Raw genomic sequence first — 12,665 nt, 5'->3', positions numbered from 1 at the left:
GCTTACTGGAAGAGATGTACACACAGGAAAAACTAGCAAATTGCTACACTGCCTGAAAGCCATTAGCACTGCACAGGCTACACCAAATGCGCACGCAAGCATTTTATACGACGCAGACAATGCTCAAGGACTTGTGCAACAAGAACAACAAAACCATCTGCTCTGTCCTCGCTCCCTTCCCCCACCCCCTTGAATTACCTGTGATCGGGATTCTGTTATTTCAGCTCCGTCAAGGCAGACTGAAAGGTTTACTCCTTCTTCCACCAGCCATTGAGCGGTGGTCAGCCAATCAGAGACAAGACATCCTGGCATCCTCTGGAATGCTCTCTCTTCCTCTGCCTCCTCCCTTCTAGCCAGTTCTGTGCAAACCACACTGGGGGGGGGGGGGAGAATGAAGATAAGCGAAGTCAAAGCAAACCATGCTGAAACCAAAAATAGGAAGAGGTGGGATTTCTGCACTGAGAAAATGGCCAAACCAAACATTTTCCTAGTTAGCTATTGCTAAGGAACTGATACAGTACTATTGTTTTCTATGTACAAAATAAGTCATCTGCTCTCACCCTGTCATCCAAGGAACATTTTGTAGGTAGGCAGCAGGAAGCGAACTAGAAATATGGGGAAAGTGTTTGGATGCAAATCAACAAATTAATCATTCGCATGAAGCCATCGCACCAGTCACCAGATTTCAGAGCAGTAAATTTCATCAAGCCAGTGCCTGCAGCAGCCTTACTGTTTTGATGAAGCTACCCCAAAGTGAGTGGCTGAAATTCCATGAATGGGAATCCAGCCCTGATGTCACTAACATATGGATAATTTTAAAAAAATGGTTGCAGGTTCTGTTTTAAATCCCTGTTATATCAGCAAGCTAAATGCTGTATTAGCTTTTTTAAAAAGAAAAGAAAGTAAATGAATAAAAGCATTCAACAGTGCATTTTACTCCCTTCCTCTGCTGCAATGGAAAACTTTGATTGATGAACCTGACTTGAAGCATTAGGTACTTTTATATAGAAAGCAGCAATGCAGCCAGCAACTCCAGACACTGAAGCACCAAATGCCCGGGAATCCAGTAATTCCATTCAGGCTATTGATATGGCATGATATGTGAGAAATATTGTATAAAGGCATTATTGTAATGAGTGGCATTCAAATAAATTTTACTCAGGGTAGACCAGCTGACATTAATGGACCTACCTTAGTCATGTGTAGTAATTTAAATTCCTGTAACACTTTACACCACCAATGTTCCTATTAATTTTTGTTCTGCCTATGTTGTGCTATAGCCCGCCCTTACAGCAATAATGTTGTGGCATTGGAGAAGCATCGCAGAACAAACTGAAGCGGAACAAACCCACTACTAACACACTATTACGGTGTCAATAACATGTTGCAGATTGCACCCACAATATTTATTTCCAATCAGTCAATAAAACACAAGTGGGAAATAACTGCTGCAAGAACTATTGCCAGGACATGGAATTCATTACAATTATTGTAATGATTCCAACTGCCTTCCAACTCTACAATTCTACGATTCTACGATTTAACTACGGATCAATGGTATAATGCAATTTACTGAACAGCATTATTGGGGGGAAACTGACAGAAAAATTAAAAGCAGCAAGAGGCCAAAAGAAATACGACAATTTTTATGCAGTCATGTGTGACATTATTACTAACACAAACAATGAGACATATGGTAGAACAATACCCATAGTTCATAGCACAGTCTAGAGTGCGTGAAGTACACATTTTTATTTTCCTGCTTCTCATCTCCCCACTTCCTATAAATTATAAATGGCATTGATACAATACCTTTTATGTATGGTCCTCAATCTAAACAACACATGTTACTGTACATAATTTCATATCTGTAATACTAGTCATAATTCTGGTGTATACACTTCAACACTTGGTTAGCATATTCAGAAACGTTTATGTAAGTGTTTATTGTTGCTTTAAGTTTATGCAATTGTTGCATGCCATTTGCTTTAATGTAAGCAAAGAGATATCTCAATGCAACTGTGTTTATATATGAAAAGGAATAAAAACTATGTTATAACCAAACATTATTATTTTTATTTCCTTTGTCAGTGCACTTTGCAACTTTGATGCACTTTGCCTACATTGTTTCTCCCTGCCATTTGTAAGCATACATCTGATCACGGTCATTCATAACCATTCATATAAGCATTTGTTTAGTAGTCCATGAAGTTATAAATTTTCTGCAAATTAAGAAATGCACATGTTAATGCAATGTTAACCACAAAGGTTGGCATTGCTAGATTTACAAGAGAATATGAATTGTTTCTACTATTTGCTTCAGCTATTGAGTGAAAGTTTAGATTTTAGTGGCTGCCAGCCTTTTTTTGGACCAATGGGCATATTTCAAATTTTGAAATATTGTTGTTGGTGATAGGCACAAAATGGCTGCCAGGGGTGTGTGGCATAACACAAGATGGCTGCCACAGGGGGTACTGCATAGCACAAGATGGCTGCCATGGGCAGCATGGCAAAACACAAAACTGGAATGCATACATTGCTGCTCCCCTGGCCTTAGACAACTTCATGCTTACTGTAGGAACTCATCTTATGTCCTGCTGGTCCTGAATACAATATTGATTCTCTCTCAGTCTCTCATCTCTTTCTCCCCCATACCTATGATGATGTTGATTTCTAATAAGAGACAGCATTCCCCTGTGCCAGGTGGCCCCACCAAACATATACACATATGTACACATACAGATCACAGGCACACATGCATTTTTCTCTTCCCCCCCCCCCCCCCGTTTCTCATGTACTTCATCTATGGGCAGCCACATATGCACTTCCTTCTCTCTCTCTGCCCAACGTCTTTACCAGCTTGAGAGAAAAGGGCCGTAGCAATGTCATGTCAACACACTCCTATTTCCCTTCTAAGGCCACCAAAAGTAAGCGGATATATTAGGTCCTAATTCTGATCCCTGAGAAACTTAACTGCCTTTTTGTCCCTTACCCTAAATAACCAGCCGTTTAACAAAAATGTTTGTCCTCTTCCCTTTCACCAGTTCATTAACGCATACAGATACAAAGTATTTTGCCTATGATTAAGTTCCAATCTGGTATTGTTCCATGTTCTTCAAAAATGCCAGTTGGCTCACAGCACATTCCTGCACACATGACTACTCAGAAATCAGTCCTGCTGAGTTCAATGGGACATCCTTGCAGCCAGGTAAGCATGAAGTGTCAAACACCACTTTCTCTTGGGCTGTTGAACAAAAATAGAATTTCAGGTTTAGTCTGGCACCTTACAACTCCCCTGTTCCACATATCCTGCCCACCCACAACTTTCATACATGTTCTATGCCCTTATCCACCTTAACAGGTCTGTAATTATTTGCGTTATCCCCTCCCTAATCCCTGCCTTGAATAAGGCAACATCAGCTATTCTCAAATCACCGGACTGAATCAATACAGTCAAAGAGAAGCCAGGAATATGACTTGAGCTATAGCTGCAATCTAATGCTGACATACAGCGACAAGTTCAGAAGTTGACACAAAAGGACATGCAAGGTGAACTGCCTATGGGCACATAATCACTACAAGTCAGACCAGACTCCAAGGGCATAAACTGAAAATGTCAAATATCTACAAGATTCATGGATGTAGCATTTGGCTTTCTTTTGCAGCCTATAGCACATGCATCCCAAAGCTGACCCATTTCTTAAACCTAGCCTGAAGACTGGAGACAAGAGTTTGTAGGATGAAAGAGAGGGAAAGAACAAACAATTTTTTGAACCAGAGTACAGTAGTTACAATGCATTAAACTCACTATGCAGAATAACCCAAGAAAATTTAGGGAAGGGAAATTGAAAAGCTGAGACGATAACAATGACCATCACACTGATGGATAAAAAACATGTCTCCAAAGCATGCTGTTTTCATTAATGCGATATGAACTGCTGCACCCCATCATTATTTCAAGGGCATTATTGGGCTAGCTGGAAGTCCTGCTAGACCTGTATTTAAAGGCAGGTGTGCCAAGTAGATTAGCAAGAGTTACCTGTCCCTGAACAGCGTGACATGCTTTCTTCCCAAAGCACCATGGATAGGATAATCTAGATCTGGCATAACTTTCTGTATCTCAGTCTGATTATAAATGTTTCGGGTTACAAACACTTTGGGTTATAAACTCCGCTAACCTGGAAGTAGTACCTCAGGTTGAGAACTTTGCCCCAGGATGAGAACGCGCGGCGGCAGCAGGGAGGCTCCATTAGTGAATGCACACCTCAGGTTAAGAACGGTTTTGGGTTAAGAACGGACCTCCGAATGAATTAAGTTGATAACCCAAGGTACCACTGTATAGCATGCATGTTTAAAAAGCCTAGCCCATTACTTCTGCAACAGAATCTATGCCCTAATTGTACTTGGAAAATTGAACAGGAAAGTGAGAAAATGTCTGTGTGTATCCTATGTTGGCCAGAGGTACCCGTCTGCACCTAACTTTGTTATTCTGATACATGAAGGATGGAGCCCTAAACACAGTTACTGTGGAGTAAGCCCAATTGAAGCCTTTCTTGAGACTTACGTCTGAGAAAATATGCAAAGAATTGCTCTGAAACAAAGCAGTGCATCTTTACTGTGCATCTTTACTGTACATCCTGTGCATCTTTACTCAGAAATAATTCCTACTAAATTCAGTGGGGGTTACTCCATAATACAGCCATTGATTTCAACGAGATAGATTTATACGTGTGCTTAATTGAAATGTGAAGCAAATGATATGTACTAAATGCATTTAACAATGGCAGCCTCCTGTCAATAGATTGCAGGAATGGTTGAGATGTATTGTTTTTCATCTGTCACTTTTTGTTAAGCCGAAGCTTCTCCTAACTTCACATTTGTACTTATAAAAGTGTCAGTCAGTATGAAATAAATGAATTATGAACTTCCCGTGGATAGTTGCGTAAAGTGTTGATAAAATTAAATGCTTTAACAATCCTATTTGTCAAAACACACACAAACACACACACACACACAGAGAGAGAGAGAGAGAGAGAGAGAGAGAGAGAGAGAGAGAGAGAGAAATTATTAGATGGTCAAGGCAAAGAATGACATATGCTGCTCAAACTATTTTCTGTGAATAGCTTTTGTATATAGCTTTTGTCCACAGCATCCTCAAATGTGGATAAATATGGTACTTTCCTTTACATCTCCTTTCAAACTGCAAACCAAACGAAGTATGAAGTTGGACATGATAATGGAGTGACACCTAGTGATCAATTGAAGACATGACTGAAACTATCAAAGATTTATTTTTATAATGAATAAGAAATGAAGGTCTTGTTTCAAAATTATTGGAGGATAGTTAACCAAACTCATTGAGAATATTTTATTCTCTGTTAAATTTTATAGACTTTAAAAGTAATGATTAATACACAATATAGGTCCATAAAACCCAACTGTTTTCACCCTTGGGGCTTTTTCATAAGCTATTTCAGAGGTGGAGCAATATGGTGCAGCTAATTAAAATTTTTGTGCCATCATCTGATTAGAGAAAAATATACATACACTGGCGATAACAACTAAACTGCAAGAATTAGAATCACAGCTGCAATAATTTATATGGGGATTTAAAAAAAACACCTTCAAGGTACAAACAAAATTCATGGCGTCCCAGTGCACAGAATTCTCAAAAGGATGCCAAAGAGCCCCAATGGACAACAACAAAAAGCTGCAACACTAAAGCTGCCATTCTGAAATCCTGAAATACTTCAGCTGCCATTCCTAATTTTCAAGGACATATGGTCGTGAGAAACAATGTACTGTAGTGTGATGGCCACTGATGCTAATTTTCATCTGTTTCTTTGCAAAAGGACAGCAGAAGGAGAGGCCATGTGAGTGGGCTTCACAGTTAACAAAAAGAAAGCATTGGTTTCATTATTATTATTTTTGCATATCCTTGTGTACAATTTGTTTGTCTGCCAGCATCTGCTGCCAATAAAGAACCATGTCATAATCTCTGTTGCTGTGGCTGAGGCAAAAATGCTGGGGAGAAAGCTTGCCAAAAGAGAGACGCATGGTTTGCTAAATCCATCACATCCACCCAGAGAAGAAGTCCATATTTCTTCCTCAGTAGAATGTTTGAGGACATGGTTGCAGGGAATATTCCTTTGTTGACTGTTCGGAAAACTTTCATAAATGCCTCCAAATGTGAGCTATATGACTACCACTGGTGCCATCCTCTTGCAGTATCCTGGAAAAGGAAGTTGCATGCCTTGCCTGTTATAACGATAATTTATATCCATGCTTCTCTATTCACTTGCATTGTTCTTTCTCTGAAGCCTGGTTTCCACTTAGTCTAATGACAGTGCCCTGCTGTACAGGTCTTTCCTGGCAGCTGCATTATCCCCTCACACACTGAAGTTAGGCTGGAAAGAAGCCTTCTTTACCCAACAGAAAGCTTTTTTTAAGCCTGGTGACGGTGTGGGGAGGGGGGTGCTTTTCATGGGATGGGAGAGTTGCAGCATGTGCACAATGCCCATGGCAGTTTCTTTGGTTTGCAAATGTGCCTGTAGGGCCCAAAAGATTGACAACCCCTAATATGAGAGATTGGGAAAAAAATTAATTACAAAACTCTGGGAGAAGTTAAGTCTGAACAAAACTTTAGACCAGAATTTAGATTAGACCGCAGATTTAGGCTATTCCTCAACTAGAAGCAGTACAAAGCTCTGAATGACTGATTAGGCTTCATATTAGGCATATTAATGTCAATGAGACTAGTTCCTGTTCTTAAAAATTGCATGTTATATCTTGACTTCTGCTGGAAAACTAAAAATAGCTGTGAATAGCTGGCAGTTGGAATAGCTATAAGTACATGACACCTTGAAGTAAATGAAACCTTTATATGTTTGCCATTATCTAGCTCTTTGTACTAACTGGCCATAGAATTAAAAGGAAGGTACATGCTTTGTGTGGAAAGTTATACACAGGTTGTGATTCTACAGTTTGAATACTTGTGGTTAATATTTAAACCTTGTGGTGTCCTTCCTCTCTCTCTCTCTCTCTCTCTCTCTCAGATCAGCCAATTATTTTGTTGCAAAGAAAAAACGATCCCACATTGCTTTTTTATTTGCAGATAAAAAATTCTGGTTGCCATAGAAATTGCAAAAAGTCAGTTATGGCATCTCAGTTTTACAATAGACAGTGTTTGCTGGGAAACCATTCCTTGTCTAAATTTCTCATATCAGAAATGCTTGACTTATTTTTGGTAGGCGACAGCAGTGTCTTCCAGAGTGGGCAGAAAAATTATAAATGGTAAATTTCCCCTGAGAAATGTAGGCTACTTTTCCAAATATTGAAATATGATGGCTTTGTTATATGGAAAAATAATATAACTGCCAATGTTGGGGCAAAGACATCAAATAACATCACTAATAAGGCCTGGAGAAAAACCTTTTTTGGCATTTGATAACCTAATGTGGTAAAAAAAAAATAGGTCTCTCTTAGATTAGCAGTTTAGCAGCAGATACTGAGGCAAAACCAAGTCCAAGCTACTCTGTCAACAAGTCTAAAGTGGATAACATACATTCTTGAGGGAGCCAGAAGTGATTTGTTTAAGAGCTCACTGCTTAGAACAGGGGTCCCCAAACTAAGGCCCGGGGGCCGGATGTGGCCCAATTGTCTTCTAAATCTGGCCCGCGGACGGTCTGGGAATCAGTGTGTTTTTACATGAGTAGAATGTGTCCTTTTATTTATAATGCATCTCTGGGGCATAGGAATTCGTTTGTGGGGCAAACAAATTTGTGGGGCATATTTGTGGGGCATAGGAATTCGTTCATATTTTTTTTCAAAATATAGTCCGCCCCCCCACAAGGTCTGAGGGACAGTGGACCGACCCCCTGCTGAAAAAGTTTGCTGACCCCTGGCTTATAAGCTTAGCCAACATCACCACTGAAGTTAAATACAGTGAGCTAACACTGTGGAAATCAATATTTCTATTTATTTGCAAATTTCAGAGGAAATGGAATCATAATATTTATATTTGATGGCTTGATATTTGCATTGTTTTTTCTGTTTTTTTCCCCTGAACTCGATTGCCAAGTCCATTAGAAAAATACTGGGAAGCAGTGTTCAAAACTCCCATTGTTCTAGGCACTGTTCTAGGAGCATTTTGTGACAGAGAATTTCATTAGCGCAAGCAGTTTTTGATCTCTGGGAGCAGAACTGTGCCTAAGATTTCAGATTCAAACTGCAGAGTGGAAGGAATGGAGGGGCTTTTTCTGCCTCCCCACTTCCAGCTACTCTCTGAAGACTGGTGAAGAGACGCTCTTAATAATATTAGGGAGGTGGGCAGGGGAAGGACTGGAACATGTGAAAAATGAACATAAGATTTTAGCTGCAGCTCATTCATTATCAGCTTTGTGTTCTTCTTATTAAAAAAGTGTGCCTAGGTATTCCGTTGTTGAGCCCATAACCTAGGTTTAAGGTGCCATTTAGCTCCTAGCTTTCATATCTCAGTTTCTAACACTGCTGGAAAGGGGTAAAACCTTCAAATATCCCTTCCTGTCTTCAGAGGCAAGAATGGAGACTGGCAGACCACATTCCCACTGCACATTTAAAGCACTATGATACCACTTTAAACCATCATGGCTTCTTCCAGAGAATTCTGGGAATTGTACCAGTAATTTGGCAAAGCTGCTGAGAGCCTATGGCCCTCCCAGAGCTATAATTCCCAGAGTTCTCTGGGAAGAGGGATTCATTGTTAAAACCTACTGTGGAAATTTTAGCCCTGTGAAGAGAATAGGGGTTTCTTAAGAACTCTCAACACCCTTAACAATAGCTCCCAGAATCCTTTGGGGGAAGCCATGACGGTTTAAAGTAGTATCATAGTACTTTGAATTAATGGTATGAATGTGACCACACTAAGGTATCCAGGGCATGGGAGGTTCCTCCACTCCTCCATGAGTGACTTCTGTTTCTTCTTTTTCCTCTGGAATAGTGGCATCTCTGCTTAATAATGTGCTTCTAGTGAGAGATCTTTGCCTGCCATGCCCTCAACAAAATGGCCGCCGGCAAAGGTTAACAACCATTAGGTTGAAGAAGCAGTTATGACCAGAGAGAGCATATAGTCACATTTGTCAGGTTGGCAAAAGCAGGGGATATTTGAGATTTGAGTAAACACACTGGGTTTGTTCATTCCCGCAAAACCAATAACATTAAGACTCAGTTATTCGGGGGGGGGGGGGTCTCAAAGGCTCCCTGGCATGTACTCACTAAAATGTTCAGCTCGAAATCAGTGAGAAAACTTAGCACTGCTACTTGCATCTGCTAAGAGCTAACCCTCAATAAAAGTAGCGTAAAGTAGTAGCAGGGAAGCTTTTTCAGTTTCAGTGCGCCATTCTCTTCCGTGCAACCTTCCAAGGGCCACATGCTGGTGGTGGCCAGGGCCAGAGAGAGGCAAAAGAAGATGGTGCAATGCATGTGGTTTTATCTTTGTACAGTAGGCTAGCTTCTCCACACAACTGAGGGTGTGTGCACATTACTGCCTTAGAGTGCCGTGAAGTTGTTCTTCCCCAGTTGTTCACAACACCACAACCAGATTCATTTCTGTCTGTGTTCACGCCAGGGGGTGCTGATAGCAGCATTTTATAACCAAGTGCAGAATGCATATTTATTTTGGATAACGCGTGTTCAAGGACATGTTCAAACCAAGCAAAAATACCCGGAGTGTGAAGTGGGGCAAGTGAAGCATGTGGTTGCGGACTGGGTGCGTTGCCTTGGGAGAACGCTTAGGGCTAAGGTAGAGAGATATGGAGGCCTGCATTTAGCCCCCAGGCCTGAGGGTCACCACCCCTGGCCTAGAGGAACAAGTGGAAAGCTAGGGCAGATGATCTCACGAGGGGACTTTCTCCATCAGTAATCAAGGGGGGGGGATTAAAGAGCAGTAGGAGTCACTCCAAAGTGTAAGAAGTGGCATCAGTGTTTTGGAGTGACATCAAAGAGTGGCCAAAAGATTTGGGTGGCTGTACAGAAAACGTCTGCCAAATGGGGGCATCTTTAAATTGCTCCCGTTTGTGTTCCTTCTCAGTGAGGCAAACTGTTTGGAGGCTCTTCTCCACACCTTTAAAATGTCATAAAACCATTAATAGAAAGGGTTCTGCTGATATGGAGAAAAAAACCCAGGGTGTGTGGCAAATCCCCACATAGAAAAGCTTGTTTGGATCGCAGAGGCAATAATTTTCAGATTTCTGCCTCTTCCGGCTATTTTGTGAACATTGGCCTTAGTTCATTGAGAGGAATCAGATTATCGATCTTTATTTTTGTTCATTGTCAGTGCTCAGTAGTTTCAACATGGTCTTTCTTTGTCGTTTTCCCTATTGGTCACTTTGTTTATCTTGCTAAATGAAGTTTACTAATTACTTACTTAATTTGTTAGTCACTTAACTTGCCCAGGGCAACCCAAAGCAACTTACAACCAATTAAACAAACAAGTGAACAACCCCCCCCCCCACTTTGATACATTAAACCCAAGACTTTTGGGTGGGGTGGGGAGGGTAAAAGGGGGAGGGAGTTGTTTGTCTGCTAATTAGTGGGTAGTATATTTTTTGTTTATTATTTCAGTATACTTAATATTGATATTATTTATATGGTGGGTGTGTCATCCCTCCCCCATAAATGTTATATTAGATTACACACACACACACACACCCCTTCAGGTGACAAACCTTCCTGCTGTCCACAATCCTGCATGTTGTTGCTTCTCATCTCTGCATGAATAACTTCAATAGTAATTTTGAAAAGCATTCTTTCAATTTTTAAAAGGGCATTTCTAATGTTGCTTTGCTTATGCGATTATTGCTTATACATGTGTGTCCTCCAGACACAAAAGTTGTTGAGCTTTTTTGGGCATAGTTGTTGAGTGTTTTAGAGCCAATTTTAATGAAGTTTGCCAAAATCTACACTGCCAGCATGAGCTGCCATACACCCGGATTTCAGCCTAGATGTTGTTTACGAGATCTGAATACCGGCTATGTACAGGAAATTCGGGACGTATGGCAACCAAAAACATGTAGCTCTAGTTCTGCTGCTAGGTTTTACCCAGGAGCCAGCTTTTTTATTTCAAGAGTTGGCAATCTAGGAAAGAGACAAACAGAGAGGATGTTGGAATGGGCCCTGGTGGTCTTGGATAAAAATGCTGGACACACTGTAGGAATAATCGGGTACCAGTGCTGTGCTACTCTAAAATGTGGATTTCCCTCACCCTGTATTTTTTGCCATTGATTTTTAATTGTGATATGTCATCTTTAAAGCAACTTAGGTGTTATTATTGCTGCAATTGATCAGAGTGGAAGGGCTAATTGTAAAAAGTGGAACATAGTGACAAGAAACACCCCCCCCCCTTGCAGGCCATGTATTTTGCTAATCTAGTACAGTGGTACCTTGGGTTACAAACACTTCGGGTTAACCAAAGAAGTAGTACCTTGGGTTAAGAAATTTACCTCAGGATGAGAACACAAATTGCGTGCTGGCAGCACGGCGGCAGCGGGAGGCCCCATTAGCTAAAGTAGTACCTCAGGTTAAGAACGGTTTCAGGTTAAGAACGGACCTCTGGAACAAATTAAGTTCATAACCAGAGGTATGTATTAACACTGTACCATATTGAATCAGAGTGGTGTTCAGCCCCACCACTCGAGCAGCCCTGTCCCAGAAATATATTTGTTGCTGAGGTAAGCCTTGAAATTTGTAAGGTGCATATATAAAATAATGGTAATATAAGGAGGGTGTGCCAATGGGGCACTTGTACTCACAAAGGTGTTCCTGGGCACACTCTGCCTGCAGTTAAGATTAGGCTTGAAACCACTCTGTTGTAGCCAATTGGTTTTTCCCCCACTTCAAGCCTAACTATTGGATGGGTGGGTGCATGCATGTGTGATAGTGTGTGTGTGTGTGTGTGTGTGTGTGTGTGTGTGTGTGGTTCCATGAGTACTGCTCCAGTTTGCAAATGTGCTGACAGGACAAAAAACACTGGGAACCTGTGATCTAAAGGCACCTTTGCACATGCATGATTTCATCTTGATGACTACAATAAGAAGTCAACATTTCCTTCAGAACTGGGGTTTCATGGGCTAAATAACATGTAACGGCCACTATTCCATCTTGCTGCAGGAGAGGAAGAGATGAAGAAGCAAGATCCACTCCATTAGTTCTGCTGAAATACAAGCTCCATTTGGCTCTCCCCAAACTAATTCTATTTAAGATGCACGTTATAAGAATTTTCCATAGTAAGAGCCAGGTCCTGACTTTGCATGTTTTCCTCTTCCCTCATCTGGAATTTGCTGCCAAGGAGTGTGGTGGAGTCTCCTTCTTTGGAGGTCTTTAAGCGGAGGCTTGACAGCCATCTGTCAGGAATGCTTTGATGGTGTTTCCTGCTTGGCAGGGGGTTGGACTGGATGGCCCTTGTGGTCTCTTCCAACTCTATGATTCTATCTTTCCCCCCCTTTTGTGTGATGTTTTCTAGTTTGTAAACATGTGGGGAAGGGCTCCATTCTGTTACTCATCCTATGTAAGCTGTTTTGGGAGTCTTTCTAGCTAAAGAATGGGGTAAAGGTAAAGGTAAAGGAACCCCTGACCATTAGGTCCAGTCGTGTCTGACTCTGGGGTTGTGGCATTCATCTCACGTTACTGGC

The 12,665-nt window shown here is 41.1% G+C and overlaps 1 protein-coding gene across 1 annotated transcript in view; it reads right to left on the bottom strand.

The window, feature by feature from the left end:
• Positions 1–324, bottom strand: part of CSRNP3 (cysteine and serine rich nuclear protein 3) — an 85,666-nt gene extending 85,342 nt beyond the window's left edge. The window contains exon 1 of the mRNA XM_033166326.1: positions 199–324. The gene's annotated coding sequence lies outside the window, so the exon portion shown is untranslated. The remainder of the gene's footprint in view (positions 1–198) is intronic.
• Positions 325–12,665: the final 12,341 nt, after the last annotated feature.

The sequence above is a fragment of the Lacerta agilis genome, chromosome 1, assembly GCF_009819535.1.
Source record: "Lacerta agilis isolate rLacAgi1 chromosome 1, rLacAgi1.pri, whole genome shotgun sequence".
Classification (NCBI taxonomy): Eukaryota; Metazoa; Chordata; class Lepidosauria; order Squamata; family Lacertidae; genus Lacerta; species Lacerta agilis.
This window is presented reverse-complemented; position numbering and strand designations above follow the sequence as displayed.